General features: G+C 41.6%; 1 long non-coding RNA gene across 1 annotated transcript; it reads right to left on the reverse strand.

Moving 5' to 3' along the window:
* On the reverse strand, positions 1–6,867 carry LOC124883679. The gene is made up of 3 exons (XR_007042271.1): positions 6,612–6,867; positions 616–826; positions 1–520 (listed from the first exon to the last, which is right to left on the reverse strand). It is a non-coding gene; the product is annotated as an uncharacterized LOC124883679 (long non-coding RNA).
* Between the last annotated feature and the right edge of the window lie 2,897 nt (positions 6,868–9,764).

The raw sequence follows: 9,764 nt of genomic DNA on the forward strand, positions 1-9,764 counted from the left end.
CCAGGAGGTCGTCCCGAGCAGGCACAGAGTTCATGAGGAGTCCAGGACCCCCTACTCAGAGGCCTGATCAGCCGGCGACGGCGGCGAAGACCTGGAGATCGGCAGAGACGTAGAGACCTGGGCGGCCGGCGATGCCGCAGGTTGGTCGGGAGGCCGACCGAGCAGAGTAGTGGACCCTCAGTGCGGCAGATCAGGAGGCCGACCATGGAGCGTAGAAGGCCTCCCAGAAACTCTGTGGAACTCCAGAGGCTTGGAGGCAGGCGCCTCGTAGACAGGCTGTGAGCCAGGCACCTCGTAGACAGGCTGTAAGCCAGGCACCTCATTGACAGGCTGTGAGCCAGGTGCCTCATAGTCAGGCGTGGAGTCTGGCGGAACCTCCGAGACAGGAACAGAGCCGAGGGGACCAGAGACAGGAACAGAGTCTGGGGAACTCTCGGAGCCCAGAACGAGGACAAGCTGCTCCAGATTAATGAGCTGCCCTTGCAGGATTTGGAGCGGAGCCTGAGTGGGAGTATAGGATCTACCTGAATATAAAAGAGGAGTGAGAAACACAGCATAGTTGAAGGGCATATGCATGAGGAAACATAGAAGAGAGCATGAAGCAATACATCTCACCCTTAGAGACGAGCCAGGACGAGCGTTGCGAGGGTTAATGTCAGTGGGAGGGACCAAGGAGCAAGTTGAACGTCGGCAGAGCGGAGAATAGGAAGTGCTGACGTGGCAGAATTGGAGGCAAACTCCTGGAGAAGCTGAGTAAGAGATGATATGGTGCACTGGAGAGAATCCATGGACAAGATGATTGAGATGTCCAAGATGTTAAAAAACCCTGTATGGTGTCACGATAGACAAGGTTAAATAATATTTAATTTGATCTTTCCTGCAAATGTTTCTCTTTGGCCATGATAACCTTGCTCTCTTTTAAATCATCTGGTTCCAATAACACATTTTTTATTCATCAGCAAGATTATAACAGCTCTGAATAATCTATTTTAATTTAGCTTTATTTAGATGCATCTATTGTAATCTATTTTTTTAATGCAGTAAGTTCTCATTATATTAAAGAATGAGGTCACTATTTCTGTTAGTTGCTATTATTTTAATAATGCTTGGTTTACTTTAGGTTTCATTAGTTCTGAAAAAACTCACTCCTCATCAGTTTAGAAGGCTTAATAAAATTGATGAACACAAAAATGAAGAACATGTTTTGTCTTATAATCTTAGTTTGTCTTACCCAGTTTTATAAACACACCTGTACAGTTTCAGTCATCTATAGCTCTTCCCCTTTTAATTACACTTTGTATTTATTTCAAGTAACTAAAGTTTATTTCAATTAACTCAAGTTTTCTCAATTTCAGGAATAGTAATTCTGTCCAGTAATTTGTTAAGGAGCATTTCATCTTGTGTTAAATTTTAAATCTAATTTGATGATTCTGAACCTGACTGGAAAAAGTCCAAACATCTGTTTAAATCCTTTTGTTTCACCATAACAATTGACCTAATATTATGGTACTGCTGAGGATCATACTTGCACTTATAGGCTTTAATTATTATCATGCACATATACCCAAATTTTTACATAATATAAAACAAACATTTCACAAAAACAGACAGACAAAATGGACAAACGTTGGCCACATAAAATTTAATTACTCTGTTTGTAAAATAATTTTTTTAATTGAAGACAGGTCTATGAGCTTTCTTATGTTTATCAGTATTTCAATTCAGGTTGAACCTTTACTATCTTTATATGATTTTGGAAAAACAAATTCCGGAAACCTTATAGAGGTAAAAGTTTGGCAATGATCATAAGAACATCAGACCTTTATTAGCACTTTTAAAAGTCCCTCAAAGACGCTCTTTAATGAAACCAATAATTCCCATTCACACACATTCACACACTGACAACTTTTCCCCCCATGGCTGTCATGAACATCCACTTGATGGTTTTTTAGGATTTTGTATTTGTTTAAATGTAAAGCACTTTGAATTGCCCTGCCTTCAATGTGCTGTACAAATAAATATACTTAGTTACTTCTCTATCAGAGCAATTTCATTTACAATAATCCCCATATAATTTTCTTTTTATATTTTTTTAAAAGACACATTGTTTTCTCATAACCACTTTTGTTTCCACTAGGTCTGTTTTGAGTGCTTCAATTCTTTTTTATCCATCAAGGATCAATAAGGTTGTGTTTTCAGGGTCCACCTTGAAGGTGTTGTCTTTTGGGTCTGTCCAGTCTGGAGAACTGTCAGGTTATCCTTGAATGAAATCAAACCACACCCTGATGAAAAACGCTACCTGCACAAGAGTGAGACCAACCAAGCGTCCCGCCTGGAGAAAAGACCAACATCAGCAAAGAAAGACGCAGCTGCCCCTGCAACCTCCGTGCAGGCTGTGGAGCGTAGCCTAACTAATTGCAGCCTGGAAGATCTAGATAAAACAGAGCCGGTTCCAACAAAATATTTAAAAGCAAAGAAGAAGATAAAACAAAGTGCAGCCCAAGAGGAGCTCCTGTGTCCATTTAAAATGGAGCCCTTGAACCCAGAAAGAGAAGACAGTGAAATCAGTGGATCGGAAGAAGAAGAACCATCAGAACATGAGACCTCTGGGGCAGAAAGTGATGACATTGAAAGCCTGTTTTCAATCCCAGTGCAGCCGGTAACCCCTCACAAGCCACTCAAAGTGGGACAGAGAAAAGGAGAAAAGAAAGCAGTGGAAGTGTTTGACATCTACCGGATCTCAGAAAGAATGGCCAGAGACCTGACATAGGGGCTGGTTCAAGCGAATGATGGCCATCGAGCGTACGTACCAGAAGCTGGACAGAGAGACTACCACGTCCCAGCTGTTTGGGCTGACCGCCTGGAATACAAAGTTGAACTTAGGGTAAAAGCAACAGTTGGGGAATGGGCCAACATCCTAATGATGCCATCCTACCACACCCTAGCAACTTATCAGCCCTTGTATGTTCAGAACCGCTTATGTAGGAGTTGTGCATGATGTGATGTTATGAAGACTAAAGAAAGCAGCATACAAGTATGCACAAGAGATCGAGCGACAGGTTGATGAGCTATCAGCCGAGGAAGAAGAGGAAGAACCTCCACTGCCGTCAGCACCACTCTCCACAAGCAACAACATAGGGAAAATGTCTGAACAACCCACGGCATCCAGCCCTGAAGCTGATGTTTTTCGTGAGTACAAAAAGATCAAGACTTTAGTTAGAGAGAAACGATCAGAAGAGAGTGGTGAAAATTACATCAATTATGTGTGGCAGATGATCACCAATGCTACTGAAAGTGACGAAGCTAAAAAATTTGTGGCTGAGCCATGTAACAGCACATCCCTTAGACAAACAAGGAACGGCTCAAAGTCATTATGAGAGGTTGGTGTTGGAAGACATGGATGATGAAGACTCCCAGATCAGGAGAGCTAGAGAAGAACAGCAAAGAAGATTTTACTGACCACCAGCATCACAAGGCCCACAAAAGAAAAGCACCTTTCTCCCTAGGGAGGAGTACGACAAACTGTCCTCTGAAGAAAAGAAGGCCCTCTTCGAGTCCCGCAGATCCGGGACCGGGGAGCCAGCTAAGTAATGATGACACGGCCGCGAGTCACCCTGGAAATTGCCTACTGGAGGCGGGATGAAATCTACACAAAGGTGGGAGGAGAACCCTATCTAGTGGACACCAGGGCTGAGGTATCCATGACTCGCAGAAGCCTAAAGACAACGGGATACCTTACGGTCCAATTTGCCAACAGGACCGTAGAAGAGATGCCGTATGGAACTTGGCAAGGAATCATTTGGTTGAAGGATCCATACAAACCTCATCACCGTCACAGACTTGAAAGAACTCAACAAACCATGGGGAGAGCACCACTCTCTATCTCAAAGGCTGAGACAGCTACGGTCAAGGTTAGTAAAAGTAGGATTGACTCAGAGTGGTACAAAGCAGTAGATGTGCCAGAAGTAACTGAACAGAAGCTGAAAGAAAGCGACTTCTCCCCGGCTGGGAAAGAGAGGTTACGGAAGATCATCACCTCAGCTAATGTGGCCCGGTTCAAGAACGACTGTGGAGACTTGGGACCGAAGGATGTGCACCTCATAGAAAGGGGAGTGCATCCACCTGTTCGACAGTACCCCCTGAACCCGGGTGCCGTTGAAGAAATGGATAAAATAGTAAAATAATTAAGCGCTCTAGGAATCATCAGAGAAGAGCTAAATCCCATCACTAACAGTCCCATTCAAGCGGTAAAGAAACCAGAGTCAGCAGGAGGAGGTTGGAGGCCAACAACTTCAAGGCCCTCAATCGAAGAACCATAGCAAACCAAGCCAGCCTAATCAATCCCCAAGGAGCACTGAAGACACTGAGAGTCAAGAAATATAAATCCTGCATTGATCTAGCAAATTGATTCTTCTCCCTCAGACTCGCAAAGCATAAGGCAAGACAGCATTTACACACAAAGGCAAGAGTTATGTGTGGCAAATGTGTTCCAGTCAGCTGTGATGGAAGTTTTGGGTGACCTAGGTGCAACAGTGTACATAGATGATGTGTTCATTGCAGACGACACCGAAGAGGAGCACCTAGAGAGACTGCAAACAGTGGTGGAGAGAATCACAGCAGCAGGTGAACTACCTAGGATTCCAAGTGACAACAGATTTGGGACTTTCAGAAGGGTATCGAGAGAAGCTGGCACAAATCCAGTCACCTGAATCCGAAAATGATCTACAAAAGATTTTTGGATTCTGCAACTATGTGAGAGATCATGTTCCTAATTATCAAAGATATGCTAAGCTGTTATATGGCTGCTTAAAGAAGTGAGAAGGAGAAGAAAAAATGACAAAGAAAAACTGGACATGGACTGCATCAAACCAGAACGACCTGGATAAGCTCAAACGAGCAATCCAAGAAGCCGTGAGGTTGGAACCGAGGAGCTTGACTGAAAAGTTGGTGGCCGAGATCAGCTGTGCAGATGAGGACTCCATGCTGAAAGTGAGCAATGAGAATGGGGGGTTAGTAACTTTGTGGAGTTACACTTTGTCATCAGTAGAGAAGAAATTCCCCCAAGAAGAAAAATAGTTAGCGGTGCTTGCTAGATACTGGAGCACCTTAAAAGATCTAGCACAAGGACAGCAGATTAAAGTCATCACTCAGAGCCAAGTCCACAAGTATCTCCATTTCCTCTGAAAACTCCTCTCATTCTACCCCTCCCCCTACTTACTGGTCCTGCATAAAATACGTCATCTTCAGCATAGAAGGTATTATTAGGGGGTTGTCTATGCATTCAATTGACCACCTTTTCAGCATGCATTGCCCAGTTCTGCCAACTGGTAACCGAGCAGGTGGGTAGATCAATATTATGTTTTGTGACCCAGTTTCGAATCTCAGGTAAAGCATTTGCATGGAGGGCATTTTTTAACTATTGTTTATAGGGAGTGTCATCGGCAGTATCATTGAGGCCATCCAGTTTAATTGCCTGTTTTCTCTGCCTAGTATTTTTGCTACCGGGAAGATGATTATTAAATTTGGGGATCCCTCTCTCATAGTTTGTGAAGTCGGAAAAACTGATGGTGAATATGGTGATGCCTCTTCAGTTATTTGTCCCACCTGCGCTGAGGGTTCAGGCACCATCGCAGCTGCAGCAGCAGGCTGGGGCTGTGGCTGCCTGCCCCTCGCCCTTACTACACAAGTGTCATTATCTTCTTGTCTGGCAACTGCTACATAACTTTTTATCGTTCCCTGCCTTTATTTTATGAGCTTCAGCAAGCCAATTTTTTTTTTTTTTAAGTTTGACTGGGTTTTTTCCTTTTCCTAAGTTTGTCTTTCTGTTGTAATCTCTGTACCAAATGGGTACCAGCAGGAACCGAAAGATGTCCTTTGAAATTATGATCTTTCTGCCATTTAGCAAGATGTTTTTTACTGTATCTGGATCTTTTGAGTGTATAAACTTTACATCTCCTTCTGACGGGGGCTGCTTCCGGACGCAGTTCCCCATTTTAAGAGTTTTTATTTATATTTTATTATTAAGAACTGAGTTCTACTTCTATTAATTTATGTTAGCGCTATTTATTTTATTCTCTGTGCTTTATTATATATACTTTTATCCTATTTACTCTAGTTTATTATTATTATTATTCGGACTCCGCTCTTTTTTTTTTTTTATCTAACAGGGGTATAGTATTTATATATATATATATATATATATATATATATATTGTTGTACCATCAAACCAACAGAATTCCTCAGACAGGGCCCCAACATCTCCCGAAAACAGGCTTCTAGATCAAACACCTAGGTTTGATCCGGTTTTCCGCTTTGAGTGCTAATCTCGGAGAATGCAGGAGTTTTAGACTGAGATTTGATAGCACCTAATATCCAAATCAGAATTCCCCATGACACATCTCAGCTGTTAACAACTTTATGTTAGCACCAGCAAGGTTTCGGATTGTCTCACTGAGTGAATCATGTGATTCTACATTCATACACACACCCCATGTTTATTATCAGGCCTCTTCAAACACCGAGCATACCGGCTCGCGTATTCATATAGCGCTAACGCCAAGCTTACTGGCTTGCGTATTCCTTTTAATATACTTAGTTGGTTTTGTCTTACCTGTGCGTTCGTTCACACTGTCTGTTGGAACGCGTTGATCCACCCTCCCAGTGCCCCTCGGTCGATTCGGCGGTTACCAACACAGAATTCACTGTACAGGATTTTTGTTCTCCAGACGTTCTGGAGGCTGCGCACACAGGAACCCCACACGGCAGATGTTTGAGTTAAAAAGCTGATAATTACAAACAAGTGTATGAATAAGGCACAGATGAACCAAGTAAGTTTGACTTGCAAGGGAGAGACAGTCCTCTGCCAAACAGTGACTTCCTTCTCACAAAGGAAGAAGTCCTTGCACCAGCCTTTTATTTACAACTCATACTCTTACAAGTAAAAAGCGGGAATCGGTTCAGCCAATTCTTACAGAGATTTGAACATAAAAAGTAGTCATTCCCATATATGGTATGAGCATGTCATGTCCAGAGAGTGATCCACTCCAGACCGCATTCCTTAACTCTCCACTCCCTTTTACACACTGAAAAACAATCACAGGAATCATCTTTAACTAGAGTAGAACTTAAAACATAAACCTTGTTTAAACTAAACAATGATAATTTTTGAACATTTTTCCAACAGAAACCTAGCTTACCCAAGTATGGGCGGAACAAGAACTGTGCCAAAACTTGCTTTGATCTGTCCAACAGCGCGGTTGACCAATCAGCGATGTCTCATGTCTTCCACTGGTACCTACCTTTTCCGGTAGGTTAATGTTGTTGTGTTTTTTGAAATGTTGTGTTTTTTGAAATGTTGTGTTTTTTCATTTGTTGTTGTGCTTAGTTAATGTTGTTGCGTTATTTGAAATGTTGTGTTTTTTTAAATATTGTTGTGTTTTATAATTTGTAGATGTGTTTAGTAACTTGTTGATGTGGTTTGCACTTCCGGGCCACCGTAGGTTACAGCTTTATATTCTTCCCATCAGAATAAGACCACCAAATTTTTGGTTTGCTCTTGAAACTCTATTTAAGTTAAACATGACAACTATTAAAAGGTGCAAAATAGAAAACAATGAAAGCCAAAAAACACTCACAACTTTGCATATTCTCCACTCTCTGTTCTGTATTGAAACTGTATTTCAACCTGGAAAGACTCACATAAAGGAGAAACAACAAGAAGACGGTTAAATAATTTATTAATGATAGATTATTTCTTTGGCGCTCGGACCCCTGAGGGAGACGTAAACGCTGAGGATGAAGTAGGTTTGAATAAACATCTTAGGATTATGATTAAGTACGTCTTCCCACCCTGGGATCCGATCCGGGTGGTGGTGTAGGCATTGGTATGGAAGGAGTTGGGAGCCCATGGTGGAGAAGGGGTGGAGGAGGGTCGAAGCACAGCAGAAGAGCGGTGTTTTCCATGCAGAGGGTCTTTAAAAGTGATGCCCTGGGAGATGATTGGCTGAGGAGGAGTGCAGACCTGCCATTGATTGGAGCAGCCAGTGAGGAGTGATTGGACGTGGCGTAGGTGGTGAGTCTTCCATGTTGAATTTTCGTTTAAACTCCATATCAGGTGGGTTGGATTACTCCTGAATATATTTGAGGGCAATAAAAGAGCTGCTGAAGGTGGCAGAATATCATACTTGTGATGCTCAAAAATCTAATTTCCTCATTACTGAAGGACAGGTTAATTCAAGTGCTTTCTTCTGGGAGATGCCAGAATTGCTCGAGAACACATCCAGAAAAGCCCACTTGATTGGATTGGGTGAAGTCTGGTGGAACAAATCCTCTGTCTCACTTTTGTGTAAGATGTTGCACTGCTCCTCTTTCTTTGCTTTAATTTGTTTAGTCTAAGATATCTGTGCAACAGACAACTGTAACACAGACATCTAAAACACCAATTATAATAACAGAAGAGGAGTTTTGCAGGTTAGTGTTTCAGGTAGTAGTATATTTGGATTTTTTTTTCTCTTAGCCTTATAGTCCCCGGTGACTTTAGGAGCAGGTTGTCTGCAACAAATGATGAAAATAAAGTAATACATGGACTCAGTAGAGTAAAAAGGTACCTAATATACTGGAATCTTGTACAACGACATCACAGCCACCTTGAGCAGTTCTTATCACCTCTGTGAAACTTTCCTGCAGTCTGGTTTAAGACAACATGAAATCAGCACAGCCTCGTTCATTGCCAAAACCTGACCAGTGAAAGGCACAATCAATAAATGATGTTCACAACTGAATCCAACCACTCTCCTGGGATTTGGATCTGTACTGATTCATAGTCTTCCTCTCTTAGCTCTTTATCAGAATGTTTTTTAATTTTATATTTTCTTCAGCTTAAAAAAAACTATCCTCACTTACAGCATAATGCTCTTTTCATATAAATCGATTGCTGTCATGTACTTTAATAATAAATCAAATGAACTTACAAAAATAGTCTTGCACAGGGAGAACAGACATGAAGCAGCAATGCATGCTTGCAGCAATATGTCGCAGTGGTAATAAAACTGCAGTTAGTAGTGCTGCTCCATCTGTTCTACGTGTTCAGAATACTGTGCCTTTTTCAGATCAATTTTGAAAAGGGACAAGAGTTGATATATTTCTGCCAATGACACTTTAAAAAAAACAAAACAAAAACCAATTATGTTTCGCTTTAATGAAATTAGATTAATTTTCATAACATTCTTCAAATTCAAATAAATTGGACACTGCAGAGCCATTGTATTGTGGAATACAAGTAGAATTTAATTATTTTTTGAAACACCTTTATCTTTTAAAATGGATAAAACTGCCAAAATCTCCATAGTTGTTTGGCCAAAAGTAAAGCCGAGCATGGATATGTTGCGTGGGAAAAATCAGCACACCTTCTATATATCTGTGACCAATTATGCTGCCAGACTCAAGGTGTCAAGTGTGCATATTGGCTTTAAAGAGAGATCTGTCACATAGAAAGTGACCATTTAGCATACTAAATGGGCTTGAGCTGGTTTCTCATTTACTGTTGTGTATTGGAACAACCAAAGAAAAAGCATGAACTGTGACAAGTGTTTAGTAAATGCATAAACAATTCCATCTCATTAGTTCACCCCCAATAAGTTAGGCAAATCAATTCCCTTTGAACCCTTGACCTTTTGGACAAGCATATTAAATACATCTGTTTTGCTTTGTGCCTCTTCTCCCGCATCATACAGTGATGCATTTATACAGGACATTTCCCCCTTTG

Source organism: Girardinichthys multiradiatus, chromosome 18 (assembly GCF_021462225.1).
Source record: "Girardinichthys multiradiatus isolate DD_20200921_A chromosome 18, DD_fGirMul_XY1, whole genome shotgun sequence".
Lineage (NCBI taxonomy): Eukaryota > Metazoa > Chordata > Actinopteri > Cyprinodontiformes > Goodeidae > Girardinichthys > Girardinichthys multiradiatus.